The sequence below is a fragment of the Metopolophium dirhodum genome, chromosome 1 (assembly GCF_019925205.1).
Source record: "Metopolophium dirhodum isolate CAU chromosome 1, ASM1992520v1, whole genome shotgun sequence".
Lineage (NCBI taxonomy): Eukaryota > Metazoa > Arthropoda > Insecta > Hemiptera > Aphididae > Metopolophium > Metopolophium dirhodum.
Window position 1 is genome coordinate 36,782,760 of NC_083560.1, and position 24,184 is coordinate 36,806,943.

Genomic DNA, 24,184 nt, shown 5'->3' on the forward strand with positions numbered 1-24,184 from the left:
ATATTAGATTTTTGAGGACAGAATATAAATCTTAGTTAGTGGAAAATATATTACGCCGTGAAAATTCAAAATTGCTTAGATCTGAAATGGGTACCTACCTAGATTTTTTTCAAATATATTTTGCAATAGTATATAGGTTAGGTATATCTACTCCTAATTTGATTTTTCACTGTTAAAAAATATATATATTTTATTATTCTTAAAAAATTTAAACAGTAGACATTTAAAAAAAATAAATATATTTAATTATAAAAATTTTAACCATCTCATCATAAGTGCACTTTAGTTTTTATTAAATTTTAACGGATCTCCCCCATATCTTTGCTTTTAGTCTTACAATCTAAATGATCTATAACTCACCAATTGGCACAGTGCACAATGCAATTTATTGTATTTAGTACAATATGCCTCAATGTATTTCTGTAAAGTAAATAATTAAAAAACTGAATTATGTGACAATATTACAATAAAGTTCGATTCATTATAGGATTTATTTTTAAAATATTTAAAAATAAACATAAATTATTGTACAAAAAAGATAAAAAAAAAAGATACTTAACGAGAAATATTTTCAATATTTACCTATAATTCTTTAATTCTTAAATTAATTAATTCATTTTTATAAAAAAAAAAAAATACCGTAATGAATATTTAATATTTATTAATTAGAATTGATAATTTTTTTATGTTTGAATACCTAAATATAAAATATTATTGGTTTTCAGTAAATTGAAGACATTCCGAAATCTATAATTGATGACAATCTAGTGGATAAGGTGAAATATAATTGCCTCAATCTAGAGAAAAATATAAATAAATTGCGTGTAAATAATTTTAGGGAATCGTGTTATAGCCAAGTAAGTAAGGGGTGAGGTGTAAAATGTTAGGTTTGGTGGAGATAAATTATTATCAAATTAATTTAGTTAATAATGCAAGATAATATTATTTGTGTGTGGCTCGTCGTTAGGTTTCGGTTTCGGTTTCAGATGTCGGTATTGATTTTTTCCGATTTCGGACACCGGTATTGATTTTTAATAAAGGTCGTCGGAACTTTTCAATAGTGCAAGTCGATTCTTCCTTTTGAATATAACATGTAAATTATAACTTACTTACAGGATTGGTCGATTTTCTTCCCATTTTAATAAGTAACAAAGACACAAAGTACAAACAATGTATTCCTAATGTTAAGAAGAGTAAAGACCACGAGAAACTACGATAAAATATGTCTGAATGCCTACAAAATAGGTAATAACTTAAATGATCGCAGTTAGATGGTATTATCCAAATGTCAATCACAATATGATCACAATTGTTGACTGATAATGACAGAGACCACTGACCAGTGTGATTGGTGGTGGGTTGGGAAGGTAAACATTTTTCAGTCGATGGCTTTTAGGGAAACCCAGACAATTATGTTATAACTTTATAAGTATTTATAAGTTTATAACATAAATATTAATACCTAATTTATAAGTATATTATACAGTACTATATATACTCAGTATCATATTATTTATTGTTTGCGTCGCAGCGATTGTGTTAATTTAAGGGTCAGAAGCCTAGAACCCTACCCCTGCGTACGCCACTGTTTACTGATGAAAATCGTGAATGTTCAATTTGTAAAAGAAAAAGTCCAATCCAGACTAATTTCCCTGTATCTCCAAAAATCTCTCAAGTGGTTAATTTGACCATACCTACTTATTTCGGTGAGTATTTATATAAAGTGAACGATATGTTCCAGTGTTTATATTGAGGTTTGCGGAAAGAAACCTGTTATACAAATATAAAACAAGTTGTTGAGTCATTTATTATCTTTGAAATAAAGGCATTTTCCCTACAAGTACAAGGATTGAGATTAAGACTTTTTAACATCTTTTAAGCGGCTCATACACGATCAATATTCGATATTGGCAACACAATTGACCGATTATTGGTTGTATTCAAGTCAGTGGCGGCTTGTGAAAGAAAGGGGTGGAACGGCATCAGTGTGTATTATTATAGTAGTGCAGTAGTGCCACACATAATACAATATCCATTCCTATATTAATGTGCGAGGGGTTTGCGTGCCGGAATGTGGATGAGAGACAGACTGCTTTTATATGGTGCTTCTCACTCTAGCAAGGGGATTTATCATTATTTTATTATGAGACCCCATGTAACGTTCATGCACGTGTTGTAAAGGAATATCAATACTGCAAATAATAACATTGAAGAACCTTTCACAACTCTCGAAATAACTAAAATAACAGAAATTATTACTAAAATCATGTACGATTTGTCATCAGATTCAGTGACGTCAATAGATACTTTATGTAAACGACTAAGAAATTATATGAAATTTTATACGATCCAAGGGATTTACTAGATTATGATAGATGGTTTAAAAAAAAAAAATATAAGATAATAATAAATAAGGTAGTTAGTTTAATATAAATATAATTTTATACTTTTAGATTGGTGATGATAATTGGTAGTCTAGTCAAATCTGATGAAATAAATACATCAGAATACTAATTTGGATATATGCCTTATGGACATGGCAAAGGATTATATTACGAAAATTTAGGACCTACTAGGATTATAGGGGCTGAATATAAACTCGTCACATATTTTTCGTTAAAGGAGTACAACACATGAACACAAACACCTGGAAACATGTGGGAAGTAAAGCACTAACCATACTGTACCATTACTAACACAAATTATAAGGACTTCATACCTACAACTAACATAAAAAACATGTTAGAAATGATACCTGAACACATATATAGATTCGAGGTAAATAAAGAATGGGGAGACATACCAAATATGCAGTTGACGGATCTACACGGCGTATCTAAGTCTTTGGATGAAGTACAACAAATAGTTGATCCAGAATTTTTAAGAGAACAGAGCCAAAAACACCAGTTTATACACAGTAACATACTATATGTAACAATAATATTATTAGCTAACTCTCATACTCATAATAGCAATATATATATATTAATTAAATGCAAATATATTAGTGATGAGCAAGTAATAGATATACCCAGAAGGATAGTTAAATATAGACCATCAAACAGAAGTGACTACATAAGAGGGTTTGCAGATACACTATTCACTCCACCACCGTCACCAGGATAAATAGTAGTGAAAAAAAAATAATAATAATAAAAATAGAATAAATAAGGAATAATTACTAGTTAAATTAGAGTAAAAATAATAATAATAATAATAAATAAATAATAACTTAGGTAATTAATAATAATAATAAATGTATATAAATAATAATGATGCAAACAAAATAATATAAATTATGTTTCAGAAAATAAACAAGAGAACGTCAAAATAAAATATATGTTAACCAATAAAATATAAACTATAAACATGGGTGGAAATGCACCAATATCTTTAGAATATTCATTAACTTTACATGTGATCGATTTTATTAAAGAATTAAAAGAAGTGTTATTAACTAATGCACATATTCAGTACGAAGAAACATAATATACTTAAGCTGTTTTGAACATCACGTACTATAAGCACACAATAGAATGCCCATACCACTATCAGAAGAAGAATGAAACTTAGTGATGATTCCTTTGACCACATATCTCCATCCATTTTGTAACATTACACGTCCGAATAGATCAATTTGTTTAACTATAGGTGCAATATAAAATCAATTAATAGACGTATTTTTACCACCCATTTATTTTTATAAATAAATCCTTGTTAAACATATACAAAATAAAATAAATCAAAATAAATCAAAAAAACAATAAAAATAAATAAATTATAAAATAAATTATAAATACGTAAAAACAAAAAAATAATACGTAAAAATAATATATCGTAAGTAATATTAACAACAATTAGGATATGTAGTAATAATAACGTCAGTCCGGCTATTACGCTCAACGTGCACGCACGCAGTTGCCTATGAGCTCCGTTATCGCACTCGCAGTTCGATAATATGGTAGACAAAGTCCACGACACCGGTGGCGAGTCGCTCCAGACATCAATGTCTAACAAACGCAATTTTTCAAATTCGTCAATTTCGCCAAAAGTTGCTGATAAAAAGTCAAAAAAATTCGTTATGAGTTCGCCTTGTACTCTGATGATTCTAGGGACAACATATTTAATACATCCACCAACAGTTCGACAGTTTGCAACGAAAAATCAGGTCCTGCAAAACAAAATATCGAGCAGCCTATGCTCGATACACAAGACGTCACGCCACCTCCGTTTTACAACTCCAACATCTCAAATTTCTCCGCCTTCACAAATGAGCTAACAAGGTTGACCGGTCCAAACGCATTTATCTGTAAGTCTACTAAATCATACCTGATCGTATATCCCAGAGGCGTACTCAACTACAACACTATTCTGAATCATCTCAATAATACTGATTCCAGTTTTCATACTTTTCAAGCTCGCGTTAATCGCTCATTCAGAGTCGCAATAAGAAATCTCCACCATTCCACATTGTGTACGGTAATTTCTGTCGCCTTGTCGGAAGACGGACATTCTGTGAAACAAGTTATCAATGTCCAAGATAAAAATAGACGCGGTCTCCGATTATTTTTTGTTGATTTATATCGTCAGAATAATAACAAAGATATTTTCAATATCGCTTTGCTACTTGATACCAAAGTTAAAATCGAAAAACCTCATCTGTCCCGCCGTGGTCCGCCTCAGTGCCATAATTGTCAAGCCTACGGCCATACCGATAACTACTGTCAACATGAATCTAGGTGCGTCAAATGCGGTGGAGACCACCGCTCCGTGAACTGCATAAACGACCGAGCTAGTCCAGCCAAATGCGCGCTCTGTTCTGAGGTACACACGGCTAACTACAAAGGATGCCGTGTTTATCAATCCGTTACAAAAAAACGCAAAAATACAAATGTACCAACGCCTACAAAGTCTTCGTCAAACGATGTCCCAGGAGATCATGCTCGGCAGCTTCCAAGGAAATCCTATGCTGCAGCGACCAAAACGGTAACCTCTTCCATGGAATCCATCACAAACGTTTTATCAGAATTTATTTCTAATTTTAACTCTTTAATTACTCCACTAATTAATCTCCTTACCGAGATTGTCAATAAACGTTTCTGTCCATAGTGTACAGGTTTTTCCCTTTTTATCTATCTTTTCATCGTATATCAGACCATACCTACAATTACTTATCTTTATTTACTTTAGATTATATAAACACGTTGCTATTTTATCTATTTGTATACATTTTGCTCATGCTAACAAATATCATTAATTTTATATGTCATACTATATTTTATACCAATTGTAATTATCCATAGTACTTAAAAATTTTAATTATCATGTTATAATGTTAAAAATTATGTAAACTTTCAATATCCCTAGATTTAGATAGCCTTAGGCTAGGAAAGTCTTATGTTTAATTAATAAAAAAAAAAAAAAATATATTAACGTAACAATCGTAATAAGTAATAAATAAAATTTTAACTATTTCATAGTATAAGAAGGAAGAAATGAAATATAAAATACACGTAAAAATATAAAATATATAAAAGATTTAAACAAAAAACAAAACATGAACGAAAACATACCATTGTCGGCAGAGCTTTCATTAACACTAAGCATTCGATTTTTTCCGAGAGCTGAAAAACGAATTATTAACAGGGCAGCACAACCAGTACGTTCGTGGGGATATAATTTGTATAGGATGTTTTAAACGACATGTAATAGAGGCTAATAGAAAAATGACCATGCCGCTTACACCACGTGTATTAAACCAAGCTATGGTACCAATGACCGCGTTTGTACACGCAGTAATCGATAAACCTAGCGCGGATAGGTCGATTTGTGTAGAGGTGGGCGTGCTTTTAGAGCAACTATATACTATCGATATTATCGACGGATCATTTCTTCGAAGAATAAAACAAAATAACAACAACACAGGAAAATGATATATAGTAGTAATATGTAATTATAGTAATAATAATATGTATAAATATTATATTTTATATTCTAGCTCTCAAATCCGTTTTTTCATAGTGGATTTCGAATTCACTATGATCAATAAGACCGAAATATTATTGGTATCCGGCGCCATCTCTAACAGTTTAGAAAAATATAAACCGATGAAACTGGAGGACAATCAAAGGGGTACGTGCAAGAACGAGATAACTCCATTTTTCAAAACTTTTCAGGAAACGATAATGTTATTTTAGAAATATTTAAATATTTAATTACCAAATTATATAATATAATTTGGAAATTAATTTAGATACATTAGACCACGATAAAAAATATGCCGTAGTAATTGATTTGATTTTCTTAATTTCTTTGAGATAATAGTTAATATTAACCTACATTTTTGGATTTATCTTGTTTTTTGACCAAAACCATGTATTTATTATTTATTCATAATTTGTTTTAATACAAAAAAAAATTATTATTCATTCTATGTTTTATAAATTTGTAAAAAATACAAAAAAAAATAATAAAGAAAATATAATAAAAAAAAAAATATATAAATATAATTATGTACCGCTCCGGAGTTATCTGGTTTTTCAACGGAAAAAAAACCAGACAACTCCATTTACTTTATATCTCCTATACGAATGATCGGAATTGTCTCGTTCTTGCACAGATATACTCGTAATTTTTTTCTTGATAATACACAGCCAAAACCCCATTTTTCGAAAAACATGGAGTTATCTCGTTCTTGCAAGGACCCCTTTTATTATCTTCTTGTACTTATGCAAGACGATAAGTTAAGGAGGTTCCGGCGCTGTGACTTGGGGAAAGTTGTGCAAACAATCAAAAGGGTATTTCGGAATAAACCAAACTTGACCACATCATTGTTGGAACAAGTATACACAAGTGTAAGCCATCAGGGGGAGTCGACTTTGTCAACAGTATACCTACAGAAATATTTGCGCATCGATAACAGGGAGCCAATAATAGTTTTTTGGAATGGGACGACAGATTTAACAATTATAAAAAGATAAGGTTAAGGGGTGTCGCCGCCACGACAGAATAACCGCCATAATACATCCCGCCACCGACCGGCTCAAACACACACACAGGCACAAATCAGTTGTATGATTATTTAATTATTGTTAAAGATATTATTGCATAATATGTAGATTAGGCCGTGACACGGCATCGTTCAGCATAGGCCGCCGGGGCGAGCAGTCCGTTCCGTAGTGCCTACGCGGAACGATGAATTATTACGTGCGAGAAAGGCGTGAAGTATATTAATGTTTTTTGTAGAGCGCGAATCACCAGTAATTTATATATTGTTTTTTGTAAGGCGCTTATCGCCAGAATTTTATATAGGTATTGTTTTTTACTTATTGTAGCGACGCATAGTGTGTGCCGTTTATTATTATTATTATTATTATTATTATTATTATCGTTATAAACATTATAGGAAGGGTAGCAGCTGGCCAACCGAGCACCGTCATATTTGTGAGTTTTTATTTACATATTATTTTTATATTCGTTCAGCCAGAAGGCCCGTGTATTATTATTAACTGAAATTATACGCTGATATTGTGCCTAAAGCCTTACTGTTATACATTTATTCACATAATTTTTAAGCACACACCCACACAAGTACACACCTACACGGCTACACACCCCACCCCTATAACTAGTACTTGCAGGTTTTGCTCGGTGAACCTGTCCACTTCCTGTTGAGTACTTAACCATATACACACATACCACACTGGTCGGTCGGGGAGTAGTGGTGTAACGACGCACGAAGTATTTTGGTGACCGGGCGGCACGGCCTATTATTGTTCGTACAAGGGGTATTTTAGTATTTTTAAATATAACAGCATATAGCGATAGGAATAATGATGAATTCAATTTAAAACTAACTAATATAGAAACAAAGGAAACCTTATATTCAGGGTACATAGGAAAAATTAATAAAATGGCAAAATGTTAAACTTATTGGAAGCACGTTGATTGGTGTGCAATACGAATCATCATATCACGCATTGTCACGATCCAATTGCTGCCGCAGTTTTAACAAAATGCGATTTGACTATGTAGTCGCGAAAATAAGGCAGATATATTTATATAGACTAGGTAAGAAATATAGGAAAAAAAAACGGTCAGCCAGCCTATGATATTACCAAGTATATTTGATGATATTATTGTGAAAAAAGTAATTTATATATAATAACCTATTTACGTGGAGCCTAAGTGCCTTGTTTTCAATTTTCAATCCTTAGCTATAAAAGTTGAACATTTTATAAATTTTTAACAACAAAATAATGAAAAATTGTCAAAATTTGAACTTTAAATGCTTATAAAAAAAAATTGTGCATATTGTAGTGATCCCTCACTGCTCGCTTATATTTTGAGTTCGTCGACGTTGATGGTTAATGTAGGAGAGAAGGTTGGAGAGAGACAAGTTGTATAAGTTATTTATAGTACTTTATTGTTAAGACAAAATAATAATAATTAAACATTTATAAAGAAATTAGATAAATTTGAGGACAGAGCGAAAAGCATCTGCCCGAGAAGTTAGTGACTGCGTGGTGCAGACTCTGTACTAAATCCTAATTTGCTATAGACTCTATCTTATATTTATATAAAATCTATATGTATAAAAAAATGTACACGGTAGAGCCCAGGAGGTGGATATCTGAAAGGGAACCGGAGCTGGACGTTGTTATTGCAAAACAACCCGAATGTACGATTGGCACTCTTCTTTATTGGCACTTAAATTATTATAGGTTTGTTTTGCAGATATTTGATGTCGAAGTTTTAATTACGTCGTAAAACTCTAGGTACGTACATGTACGCGATTCTTGGAATCGAATAGTTGAAAGTTAATCTCCTTGTTGTTGTTGTCCTACCGCGGAAAGGTACTTAATATATTCGTAGAAACGCAGGTTTACTACAATATGTATTTTTAATATTTTTTAACGATATATCAGGAGCCTTTCACGTTTTTTTACCCAACAAATAAAATTTGATTGATATTTATAGAAAAAAAAAACTAAAAAAATTGAAAACTGACAATGTCCGTAAACAGCTCAAAAAGAGTTAAATTATTTTCAAAATTTGATCGTGTATAGAAAATGCTAATACAAACATTCAGTGAAATTTTCAAGTATCTACAGTCATGTATCAATGTTGTAAAAATATGAATTTCAAACGCTCATAGAAATTTAATTTGAATTATTGTAGACATTTTTTTTTTTTGATAAAGGTAGACAATCTTATGTATAATCTTGTATTACATTTTAAAATCTAAGATTTGAAAAGAAAATTTTTATGAATTCTCAACTCAAAATAGTTTACTAATTTTCGTGATTTTTCCGTATTTTGTCAAGATTTGAACTTTAAATGCTTATAAATAAAAACTGTGACTAAGGATTTTTAATTTTTTTCATCTGCTTTGAAACAATAACCTAGGAGCCTTCTTTTAAATTTTCAAGCTTTTTTACCCAACAGATAAAATTTTATTGATATTTATAGAAAAAAAAAACCTAAAAGAAATGGAAACTTAAAATGTCCGTAAACCGCTCAAAATATTTGGAAAATGTTATGGTGTATAAAAAATGGTAATATAAACATTCAGTCAAATTTCATGTACCTACGGTCATTTGTTTTAGAGTTTCACCTAAAACCAAAATCGATTTTTTCGTAAACAGATTTTGCATAAAAATTCCCGTTTTTCCTTAATTTTTTTTTTGTTTTTCACGGAGCTTTTGAAAACTACTGAGAAATTTTTACTTTTGACCCCCCAATGTCAGCAACTAGATTCACTTTTCTATCAGAAAAGTTACTGTTGAAGAAAATCCAAGCACTTTTACTGTCCTAAAAGGTGATGACAGACACAAAAAAAAAACACACATTGTAAAATCAATACGTTTAACTCATTCGCTCAGAATCTAAAATCATTTCAATAATTTCACGGTGAAGGTAATTACGTAGATTTAACACAATTATATAGTTTTTAGATTTATCGAAGAATTAAAAAAAATATTAAGCACTGAAGTTCATATTTATAAATTTAAGGATAATAAGATGAAATCAGTATATTCAGTATGCTTTATCTGGCACATGTTAAAAGCAAACAAAAGGTTAAACGAACGTTATGATTTCAGAAAATTAAATAAGATAACCAGAAATATTTAACTTTTTATGAATGACCATTGTAACGGAGAATGTAAAGAATTACTAAAATTAATAGAAAAAACGAGAGATCCGAGCTATATACTTAATTATCCTAAGTAAATAGAATTATGTTGACATATGTGTGTAACAGTTATTTATATTATTCACATAATTAAATATCAATTGGTGGAAGATTTTAATCACTAAATAATATTGTATTCAAAAGGGGAAATATAAACTTATATTATATAATTAACTAACATTTTAACAATTCTAATATTATAATTTCAGGTAATCAAAATATTCTCTTATTATATAAATTAAAAAAAAACAACAGAATGTAATTGAATAAGCACTGTAAATTACGTTATAATTGTAAAACGTCATAAAATATGTATAACAAAATAGTTACCTACCTGTTATAACAAGATTGTAAATGTAAAACATATATATCAATTGTAACTTGTAATAACAAGATTGTAATGAAATGTAAAATATATATTACAAAATTGTAATCAATGTAAATGTATATCAAAATTGTAAACCAACTACTGTTGACTATTGAACTTAAATATCATTGTTAAAGATTCTTAGCCTTTATAGGCTAATAACCTTTTTTTTGGCAGGGAGGTGTAAAGGAATAGCTTTACGTACTAATATATAATATATGTGGGTAATTGATTCACGTATTAGTGTATAAGTATTGCTCGACTCGCAGAGGCAGTTCTCCTTGAGTTGTTATGGTCTCCTGGACGTAATCTCATAGTTAGAAGCCATATTCTATTTTGGCAAACTAATCAAGAAGAGCGTACAACAACAAATTACCATTACGAGGCGGCAGTTTCACTAAATTGCGAGTATAACAACTTTGTGAACAGCTACATCCACCTCAAGGACACCCTGTGCACGCGCCAATACTATCAAAGGAACCGACATCGTATATATGAGGGCTTGGAGCACAGCATAAGCAGATGTACCTGGAACAGCAACACAGAAGCGCCTTCATGCCACTAGCCATATACAGGCCGACTACTACTACCACGACGATATTATACATTTTATTCTGTTATAATAAAAACATTGCATTTACTATTCTAATTTGACTATACTATTATTTTCAAAATCATCTACATAATGAATCCCTGAAGGGGCAGCACGTAACAGTATAATGGATGGTATTAAATTTGAATTCAATGATATATAATATAACATAAAATAACTATAAAAGAAACTGCATGTATTTTTGGTGATAGTATATGAAAGAAGTATGTTATTTAACTTACAATTTTAGCTTTATAGTTACAATATTGTAATAACGTAGAAATAAGATAAATAGAATAAATATGACTCCTTTCGATAGTTATATTAAAATAGTAAAAGTTAGAGTAGTAAAATTACGCTATTACCTTCCTCCAGGTGTTCGGAGGGCTCTCGAGATCGTGTATTCGAGAATTAGATCAAATACACCGTACAATATAATTTTATGGAAAAAAGCACATGGAATGTATTAACTGCAATCAACATAAAATATTATATTATATGCTTTACCTGATTCGCAGTTGTTTGTAGATAATATTGTAGGAGTTTTAGGTTTTAGATAAAACAAAGTAATACTTCAAATACACAAATTGAATTAACGAACGCACTGATTATTGCTCGCATAAGGAGTCCAGTTGTCGCTCGTTGAAATCGGTTTCTTTTGGACTTGAGAGGTTGTTACTCTGGTGGTTGGTGCTCATGCACTGATTTAAGGGACGGACGCGAGGATGCTGACCAGAGAGTGGTGGGTGGCTTTGTCACTAAATTATCGTGGGCCTGGAAACTAGATTATTCTTTGGCGTCAGCATAAAATAAGGTCACACACATCCTACGTAATATTGTTATGAGTGCGTGTCGATATCTTAGTTGTCGTTGTCAATGGTTTTATTTGATACGACCGATTTCTACAAGCGACAGTCTGGCCGTTGTTTATTATTCTGTAAAATTTTAGTTTATTATAAGGGTGTGTGAGCATATTATTACATCCACCCTGCACTTTTTTGTGTTGTGCCCTCACAACACCACTCGTGGGCGAGAGTGAGAGCAATACAAATATTTAAGTAGAGGAGAGATAAAATGAGAATAAGTTGAAAGTTGAAAAAGTTATACAATTTAAACTAGACATTTATATATATATATAAAGAAAACAAATTTTACTATACAATCTAAAAGGGGCAATGTAAATAATATTAAAGTTTACATAAAAAAAATTAGGAAGATAGAACTGAAGCTAAAAGTTCGTACTCCCCGCATTCCATTGATATGTTTCTATTCTTATATATTTTATATTTTAGTTCCCTATATGGTGTCGTAATGATAGCTATACAATTTTTTTTTTTTTTAATTTAATATTTGTGTACAATATATTGTCATGTTCACATGTTATGAATTTTTACATATTTTGGTTTTTATTCTATATATTCTACATAGTTTTAACTTTTAACTAATCTAACTATACATTTTTCATATAAACTTTGCTTACAATGTATTTAGTTCATAGACACATTTTTTTTTTTTGTTTTTATGTTAATCATTTTACATTTTTTTACATTTGTTTTCAAGCTTATGCTGACTTAAATAAGTTAGAAAAATTTTACACATTGTTTGTACTTGACTTGCTTTAACATTTTTTTTTATATCTTATACTAACTTAAATTAGGTTAATCATTTTACATTTTTTTTTTAAATTTTGTTTTTTTTAACATTTGTTTTCAAGCTTATGTTATATAAGCTTATGCAATATTTTTTTTTCATACAATATATACTGTCGTTTTCTGCTGTTTTTTTTATATTTTTACCCGAATGTATCGAAAATTACTAGAATTGATACATTTTATACATTTCAAAATCATGCTTAAAATCTAAGCAGTTTTACTGTCCTAAAAGATGATGACGACACAAAAATAAAAAAATCATCGACTCAGAATCTAAAATAAACAAATTACAAAGGTTAATGTCTCACAGTTAAATCTGGCTGTTGGCCATGCCACTTACACTGCAGCACCGATTGTTCGATGATGACTTAATAATATGTAAATGGTTTCAAAATAATCATATCGTACAAAGCGAGAATACACAATTGCATACCACTAAGTACAAAACAATAGCCAATAGGTACATTGGAACCGTCGACGACAGCTCCGCTGTACGCGGATCGAATGTATTGTGTGAGCCGCTGACGATCCGACCGTTTCAGCTGTCCGTGCTCCGTGCATTTGATAAACACTTAATGTTTTACATTTTATGTTCGACGAAATACGACATTGGGCTTACGAAAAGACTTCTAATCGAAACAAAAAAAACACATATTATGGACATGGTGCACAGTCACGTGCTCTCCGACGGTTACGGTCTTGTTTTGTTTAAAAGCGTACCACATTTATCGGGAAAACATACGTCGGCACCTTCGATCGACACAGCTATGGCTGAATTAAAAGGACCGTATCGTACGGATTCAAAATCGACAACGACCGCCGTTATCGGTTTATCGGAGAGATAATAAAATACAGTAGGTAGAATCTCAATAATCCGGATTAATTGGGGCTCTAGATTGTCCGAATAAATGAAAGTCCGGATTAAACAAAATACCTTACGTGAATGTATGATTGATTTAAGAATATGTATTATATAATATTAACAATTGGATAACGTAAATCACAATTTGTTATTGGTATTTTGTAAAAATAATCGGGATCACATGTATATTATTATATGGAAAATGAATTGAATTTCTTTTCATGTTTATTTTAATCTGCGGCTCAAACTACACTGCTATCTATTTCCCAGAAAAGATCTAAAATGTGCGTGTGGCGTCCTCTTAAGTTGAACAAGCAAACCTTAGACATTTTTAAAACTGAGCCTTAGTGATATAGACTCCAGATGGTTTTTATGGATTAGTGGCTATTTTTGAGAAATAACAGTAAAAACATGGATAATGTTTGAGTACATGCATAAAATAAACTTAATTGAAAGTATTATTTTATATAACCCAAAGAGAAGGGCTGACACTTGTTGTGCCATAATTATTAGGTACAGCTGTAGTGGGCTGTTAAATGAATATAATTATTGTGTACCTACCTATTCCTATGTGTTTAAATATTTAATTCATGTAAGTTATATTATCACCAACGTCATGTATTAATCTTTACATATATCTATATATTATATTAATATTATAAAGAAGAACAATTTTTCGTTTGTCTGGTGTAATCTCTGCATGGGTTTTAAAGAAGTTCAATATCAGTTTGGAGGCAATACTTACCCCCAGTGGCCCAGTGCCAAACCAATATCCATTGTAACTATAAAAAGTATATAATATACAAGCAGTATTTTTGGATTACTCGTTGCTATATAACTATATTACCTATCTATTCTGTGATATTACTCGTACCAATACATCAGCGATGGGTAACTGGTGGTACCATTTTTACCATTCGCGTACCATTTTTAACTGGCCCGTGATCAGGGACGATCCCAAAAAAAACCATAGGGGGGTGTATTCTTAAAAATTGTTATTATTTTTAACTTATTATTTTTAATTTATATCAGAATGAAATAACATCAACAAACATAATATGAAATAGGTAATAATTATAATTCATCACTTATTATTATTGTTGCCAAATCATTATCTATATTATAAGAATCGTCTTCTTCTATCATAACCTATATAAATATAAAATAATCTCAATATTTGTATTTTCATAAAATGTCCTACCTATATATTTACCAATGGTTTCAATTTAATTATTAAAAAAATTCATTAAATTTAATAAAAAATATTAGATTCTGAGTGAAACGAGATATGTATAATATTTTTAAAATCTATATTTTTTATATCTATATTAATTAAGGACCCTGCAAACCCTATTAATTTTTCATCAAAACGACCTTAGCGACTGACAAAAATTAAAGTACTTATAGTGGTTCAATTTAATAAATGTAAAGATGTTTTAAATAGTTTTAATTGGTCAACAAGTCTACTTTGCATAGGTCGGAGCATATTTTTTATATTTTAGATATTTTTGAATGTATTCAATACTAAAAATTTTTAAATTTATAAAATGTAAAATATTTATTACCGTCAAGAATTTGATAAAATTGAAAAAGTGCTCAGACCGATGCAAAGTAAACTTGTTTACCAACAAAAACATCTTAACATTTTTTAAATCAAACCACTAGAAGTAACTTAATTTTTGTCAGTGCGACGGCTATTTCACGTCCACAAATTGGTTTTGAATATTTTGATCTAGACATTTAATGAATTGTGCATGTGCGTGCGTGCGACCATAAACCAGATAAAATTAACAATGTATTGTAAATTGATTTGGGTCGCGGGTGATAGTAGGAGAGTAGACACACACTAATGATCATTAACTACACACACGAAGACTATCAGTAATCGCAGGAACAAAATAATTGCCTATACACAACTCCATAAAAATGACACATTTTCAGGGGCCTCAAAACAATATTAACATTTAAACAATTTATTTAATTTTCCTTTCCTCTTCTTAAAAAAATTGGTTTAATTCAGGTGAAAAAAAATTCTATTTTGCCGACTGAAAATCAAATATTGCTGAGTGTGGGTTCGTCCCTGCCCGTGATACATTTCAATTTACTTTATAAAAATATAAAATGTTAGGATTTTTCTCTATTTTATTTTTTAATATTTATAAAATTATTAAAATCGATGTAATGTTTATCGTAAAACGAAGATATGAATTCTTATCTAATACTGAACTATTAAATGTCTTATTATCATATTATTTATAGGAGCATAGTTAACATAGCTTCTTTTTTTGTATTTTTCTTTCGATTTTCTCTGGCTCACTAGATTTTTTAACTCAAAAAATTGACTCTCTAGTAACATTGAGTTAGAAATTGTACAACTATCATGTACAATTTCTTAATAATATTTCTAAACTATATTTGTTTATTTAGCTTTATATGTACTTAGAACCTATACTCTGTATTTTGTAAATTTTATCATTATAATAATTGTATCATATATATAATAACTTTCTTTCTCCTACACAAGCTTTGCTTAAAGGAGAAAGATAATCGAAAATATAAAAGAAAAATGCACAATCACAATACACATCTTTTATAGAGAAATCGATCATTCTTATCAGAACTGTCGGGACCCAAAGAATCATAATATAATATTCTCGATTCTTTTGAAAATTAAAAGTCTTCTTTTATTGAACGCATCACGGTCCAATTAAAAGGTAATCTAGGAAATAAATGGTACAAACATAATATTATTTTATGTAGAAGTTTTGAAACTTTTAAATAATTAAATGTGGCTGCCACACTCTTTTACGTTGCCTTATACTACTACTAACTATATGTTGACCTGCCCACCCTCGTCTTACGCCTCCATTATAGACCTTGATTTCCTACATCTCGTACACTATTACAGTCACACCAGCTATTTTCATGTCACTCCCTATTCCATCTCTTTTAAGGCCTTCAATACATTAGTTCCATTAATAAGTCTCACTGACCCTGTTCTTCTGATATGTATAATCATACCTCATGTATAATAATAGGATTAACCTAATTTATTTAACTAATTAACTTAGTATAATATATCTTAATATTATTAAAAAAAAACCATAATTTAATTCACAGGTACCTAGTTGTTACAAATACTTTGTGATATTATATCGAGAAGAGCTGTATTGTAATTTCTAATCATATTATATAATTACTACCTATTATATATTTTGTACTCTATAGCAGGAATCTCTAAACGACAGCCCACGTAAAAATGACATGTGTTTATACACTTTTGGCTCGCTAAAAGCTTTTGATATTTTATGTGGCCCTCGAATAAAACAGTTTGGAGACCCCTGCTCTATAGTATCCGCTTTCCGTTAAATATATCAATACACAATAACGATCGAGAATTATGTCATGCTATATACATATTTATGCTTTCAGCTTTGCGAAATTGTAATCGAACATCGACTGCACATCGTTAGTGGATAATTGCTTAATCGCTTCCCAGGATTTTAGGTAAATCAGAAATTAATAATACGTAATAAATAATAACTTATAATAAGGTAATTATTTTAATTAATGCATTTTTTACAGTAGGTACTTAACCTATAGTAATTTAGTATTTTATCACTATTATGATACCTATAACTGATACAAGACAAATTTGAAATTTCTATATATATTGTATAATTGAATTTTCAGCTGTATACATTTTTTAAAAATATACATGTGTATATTATATAGGTATTGATTGACATTTTATTCGTCATTCTGATTTTAGATTTCATATTATTTCCCAAATAGAAGTTTTAATTTTAAACTTTTTTTATAAGTTAGTTGTTGTACCAGTTTACAGCAAATCTCACGGTTTATTCAGTATCTATTATTTTAAAGTTTCATATTCCCCGTATTTCCTACAGTTAATGGCTGTAGGTATTTAAAAACTGCAATCAGAAGAAATATCATCATCATCATCATCATCATCATTATTCATTCATCACCAAACTACTGCAGAAAATCTACAATGCAATAAAAACCTAGTTTTACCTATTCTATTCATTTGGTTGTTCAAATGTGTGCGGCGATGAAGAGTGACTGTTGAAACAAAAAAGACACGAATATATTAGTAATTACTAGTTCATACATATATACTTGTAATAAATATGCATTATTCACTCATTTACAACTATATAATTTAAAATTAATGCTGCGGTTATGTTAACGTATGTAGTTATCTTTATGTAGCCACCGTGAACTCTATAGTCTCTGACATATTATACAGGGCGCAGTTTGTTGCACAGTTCAAATCATATCTTTTGTATGGGTTTACACGAATGTTGGTTTATAATATATTATTGGCATATAAATATATAATTTAGTCGTTTCTACCTATACTGAAATAAAAAAATTAAGGAAATCAAACACGTCGTAATTTGCTTAGACGCGCGTGTATTATTTTATTGTCAATGTGTAATGTGTATTCATATCATTCACAAAACAATATACACTCACGATGGAGTTTCCGTTCATATACCTATTCCCACCGGTTTAGAACTAAAGATAATCTAATAGCCAAACGGAGTGACATAGCGTGGAACGATTTGATTTTGTTTGTTAATACTAGTTGTGCTTTGTGATGTTATTGATATTATTACATTATTACAACTATGTATATACATATAACTCATGTAGGCAGTGGTGTACATACGTATTATAGGTATAATATACAAATTATTAAAATTAAAAAAATATGTTGATATGTATAATTTTGTAATATAACCCCTCTCATTAAAAATATCAGTGTACGCCACTGCATGCTGTAGACGTATAATAACTCGAATTTGACCAAGCAAATACATGTGACGACAAAGTTAAGTATTAATAACCTATAAGAAAAAAGTTGTTCATTATAAATGCAATAACGCATCCTAACTTTCCGGCTTCCGGTATGTTTACATTTGTACATACTAGTGAGGGCAATTCGAGATCTAGGATTTTAACTTTTGGAGCGGCTTTGTTATATCGAATATAATACTGGTATAATTGTTACTAACTCTACTCAGAGACGTTTTCAGGGGGAAAGACTTCGCATTTCTACTCCAAAAAGATCGATGCATAAAACCACATTCTTTATCGGCCCAATATATGGAAAAATACTGCACACTATTTTTAATCTACAGACCAGATGCATTCCGAACGTCAAAACTTTTACCAAATTTACCAAAAGGTTTGATAGAAGCACTAAAATTTGCTTTAAATACCTACCCACATTCATACCACCGAAAATGAAAAATTGACTTATGTTTATACGTTTACGCAAATGAGATGAAATTGTTATTGTATGAACAAAATATAGAATTCTTAGGTTTTACATTTAAAAGTACATACATTTTTAGGGAAGCACCTACCTATACAATTTTTTTTTTTGGATACAACAACCTTGAAAAAGTGTGCGGGTTTTAGTCTTGGGGAAACACTATACATATTATTTAATAATATATACGGACGTGTCGGCTAAAAGTTTACTGACGGTTAATTATTATAAAAAAGAATCGTTTTACCGACAGGCAAAAATTGGGATGTAGGTAATTTAACCGCACAATAGGTATACATATAATGATTGGTGGTATGGGATGAGGTATATCTACCTCGCCTACCACTACAGTAAGTCCGACTACGGATGAGCCGGTTAGGTTAGGTTCAAAAAATGTCTAGAAGAAACTTAAATTAAATTTTTATGAGCGTCTGAAATTTATATTTTTACAACATTTGATATTTACTCGATTTCTCATGTAACAATTTTCTTATTTTATTGTAATTAAAAAACGAATGACTGTAGATACTTGAAAATTACACTGAATGTTTATATTAGCATTTTCTATACACCATAAAATGTTGAAAATATTTTGACTCTTTTTGAGCTGTTTACGGACATTGTCAGTTTTCAATTTTTTTAGTTTTTTTTTCTATAAATATCAATAAATTTTTATTTGTTGGGTAAAAAAGCGTGAAAATTTAATATAAGGCTCCTGATATATCGTTCTAATAGCAGTTGAAAAATATTAAAAATACATAGGCACAATTTTTTGTTATAAGCATTTAAAGTTCAAATTTTGACAACATTTATCAAATTTATAATTTATTAATTATTTTGTGGTTAAAAATTTATAAATTTATAAATTTTTAACTTTTATGGCTATGGATTGAAAATTTAAAACAAGGCTCCACGTAAATAGGTTATAATATATAAATTACTTTATTCACAATAATATTATCAATTATACTTAGTAATATCATAGGCTGACTGACCGTTTTCGCTCAGAATCGTTTTTCTTTTACAATGATATTATATTACCATTGAATTCAAATTTAACACCATCCATGACAGTGACCCACTTGTAACTTTCTGCAGAGTGACATCCACTTACCTACTTTTTTTTTCAATGAATGTCAATAAAACTTTTTATAAGCATTTAAGGTTCAAATCTTGACAAAATACCGAAAAATCACGAAAATTAACAAATTATCTCAATCATTTATATAAGTTTTTCTAGGAAAAATGCAGGCATTCCCTTTCTTTCAATGACAATAAATTACTAAATAACTTCAATTCTATTTTCAGAACGTATCCCTTTCCGCATACCTCAATAAAACTGCGGAACATGTCATTCATTTCATATCAATCTCACCGAATTAAGTATGGTCAAATTAACCTCTTTGAAAGATTCTTGAAGTTACAGGGAAAATAGTCTGTTTTGGACTTTTTCCATTACAAATTAAACATTCACGGTTTTCATCAGTTAACAAATTATTCTTTATTTAAAAATGTAATGTAATTTTGGTATTTTTTTTTTAGTATTCATAAGCATATACATATTAAAAATCTAAAATTTAACTTAAGTAACGTCATAATAAATTTACTTACCTACGCCACATATAAATAATATTGTAACGAGACAAAACGGAGTGCCCATTTATGTGGCGCACTCTCGTAGTGCATTGCACCAACCAGTCAAAAAATAACACGCTGCCGCCGCGCGCTCACGCATCAGAGACCCGTCAACGACCGACCGTCAGGAACCCAGTCTAGATAGCACCCGTGTGCCACCCGTCGGGATATCGAGTTTTCTCAACGAATTTGTGGAAATAAAACCTTGAAGTTAACTTATTCTGAATCAGCACCCTTCAAACTATATGATTACAATCATCAAACATTTCAAATCAATAATTAGAAAACCAAACACGAAGAAATAACAACTATCAATTCAATTGTGATCCAACGGCTGCGAACCACATAAATACAAGCCGCCGCCAGCCAATGTTCTGAGGGCGGATGACTGGTGAACCGGACGATATTTATTATCGTTATACACGGACCCCAATCTCCAATCAACCAACAGCTTTTCTGCCCCAGAGTGAGCAGGCCGGATGACACTTGATATCGTTATACACGGATGCTCTACAGTCTGACCCGGCAAATTTAATTTTCTCCACTAACATAGTGCGTTGCGAAAGAGTTCACTGTTATTGAGAGTCAACTACCGGGAAGACAACGAGCGTTCCGCCGTCCGCTACCGATTCAGTTCCGCCATTCATTGAACACGCTGACATCCAGGACTATACAGCCAGTATATCCTTCGGAAAAACAACCGTGAATTAAAAGTTCACAAATTCTCACTCCTTTTATGTGATCCCAATATACACTATTTTTATTGTACACTCGTTAGAGTATAAACCATTATTTTAAAAGAAATATTGTAAAACAATATCATTGATTTCTCGTATTATAATGAGAATAAACGTGAATAAAATTACCACAATACAACCACGTTCAATATTCATTACAATATTCAACACTGTATTTGAGCTTATTTGGCGTTTATCTTAATAATTAAATTAATAATAGCATTAACTATATAGTATTATGTTCAAGTACAGAATTATACATTTATATTTGTCTTCAGTTTACATTTGTAAAGTTGCTATAGGCAACTAATTATACAATAAACTATTATAATTGGGGCAGAGGACTTGTAGTATTTGCATATTTATTTTGCACATTCACAATAATAGCAGAGTATGATACAAATACGTTTCATGCTTTTGCAAAACTAGTTTTAAAATTTTATAAATGCATATTTTGAGTCCTTTTTGATATAGGGTATATTTTATGTACACTTTTATACGAAATTTTATTCTTTTTTTTTTACTATTTTACAACAATTCCCATAACAGTCATTATTCCTAACAATAAATCCCTTATCGACAAACCTCATTAAAATTATCTACAAGCCTTATACTATATTCTATTTGTATAATAACCGAAAATCAATAACTAACCGTAATTAAATTGTAATTGGAAACTTGTAATCGCATGCACAATATGCTGAAACATTTTTATTGTAATAAATAAAAAAAAAAACCTTTTTGAGACATATTTAACTTCAATTTATTTTTTCCACACCAACATTTTTATTTAAAGGAATACCGCCTAAATGTATGGATAAAAATGTATTTATTTTTAATTTTTGACGCATTATAGATATATTTATATTGTTTAATATTTATTTTTCCATCCCAAATAAATATTTTGGTTTATTTGAACATCGCCACCGTGTGCTTTTTTAAAGCTACAAGTCCTGTGCCCTAAAATAATTAATTATTCAATACAACCTATGTTCATGCACATAAATATATAAATATAAATATTTTTAGTCATTATACTTTTTTTTAACAGTGCGGCATTGCATCGTGTGCTTTAACAGAAGTTGTACATTGTTTGTAATTATATGAGTCTATAAAATAAAAATTGAATATTACGAAAACAGTTAACTTGTTTTATAGATATATTCATATTGTTTAATATTTATATTTTACATATTGTTTTATAAAAATAAAATATATGTTTGCAACATACTATGTCTCTTAATAATTTATTTTTCCATCCCAAATAAATAGTTTGGTTTATTTGAACATCGCCACCGTTCAACATTCTGAGAAGAAGAATATAAGCCAAAATAAAATCAATGTTCTATCGTAGCCATTGTCTACAATTTGTTTCCCTCATGCTTGTTATTAACTCCATTTTTTTAATTATACTAATTAAAAAAATTAAACTAAACAAAATACAGACAAGAATATTAGGTAGGTATGTAATGTAGTGTACGTGATGTCCGATAAAATCACGATCATTCTTATTCGATGATTTGAAGAATGACGAATAACGATACCCGATAACAAATGACTACATCGTGTTATTGTACAACATGATAAAAATGATATAAATTCAGATATTCTTTTCAGTCTGTCAATGCAATAATTAGATCCATAGGCAATAAAAATTACTTTTTTTTTCTATTGATCCTTAAGCCCGGGGTAACATGCGATTTTTACCCCCCCCCCCCCCCCCCCCCCTCTGTAAAAATAACCTAGCATATTTTTACTGGGGGTAAAAAAAAACCTAAGATATTTATACCTCCGGTAAAATTTTAAGGGGGTAAAATATCCTTGCATATAATTCTCGATCTGTTTTAAATAAACTAGGATATATTATTCACCTCCCCACTGAATTTTTATAGTAGATTATTTTTATTTTTTTTTTTTTTTTGGGGGGGGGGGGGGTGTAAGTACATTATTGTATTTTGCCAGTACGAAATTGTACAAAAAAAATGAAATACAAAGTTTACCCATTTGTCAACCTTTTTCGCAATCAATGACGGTCGATCGGACTTTAGCCAGCGATCGCGGACACGCACACGATAATCGGCGGCGACAACCGCGATGTCCCCCAACAAGGTAGGTAAACGCACTTGTCGACCTAGACGACGAGGTATGAACGCGTAACGGCTCGACCACGAGGTTTCGACGGCTGAACGTAAAAAAGCGCAGAGGCTTCAGACTCCGTCACGTCAGGAGTTCGCAAAAGGACGCCACGCAAACACAACGACCGGCGGACAGGTACGTGCTGTAGTGATCCCTCACTGCTCGCTTATATTTTGAGTTCGTCGACGTTGATGGTTAATGTAGGAGAGAAGGTTGGAGAGAGACAAGTTGTATAAGTTATTTATAGTACTTTATTGTTAAGACAAAATAATAATAATTAAACATTTATAAAGAAATTAGATAAATTTGAGGACAGAGCGAAAAGCATCTGCCCGAGAAGTTAGTGACTGCGTGGTGCAGACTCTGTACTAAATCCTAATTTGCTATAGACTCTATCTTATATTTATATAAAATCTATATGTATAAAAAAATGTACACGGCAGAGCCCAGGAGGTGGATATCTGAAAGGGAACCGGAGCTGGACGTTGTTATTGCAAAACAACCCGAATGTACGATTGGCACTCTTCTTTATTGGCACTTAAATTATTATAGGTTTGTTTTGCAGATATTTGATGTCGAAGTTTTAATTACGTCGTAAAACTCTAGGTACGTACATGTACGCGATTCTTGGAATCGAATAGTTGAAAGTTAATCTCCTTGTTGTTGTTGTCCTACCGCGGAAAGGTACTTAATATATTCGTAG

General features: G+C 30.6%; 2 pseudogenes; both read left to right on the top strand.

The window, feature by feature from the left end:
- The first annotated feature begins 3,958 nt into the window (after positions 1 to 3,958).
- LOC132947832 (uncharacterized) lies at positions 3,959 to 5,355 on the top strand (annotated as a pseudogene).
- A 683-nt stretch (positions 5,356 to 6,038) lies between these two features.
- The window catches only part of LOC132937534 (uncharacterized), a 43,671-nt pseudogene continuing 25,525 nt past the window's right edge, over positions 6,039 to 24,184 (top strand).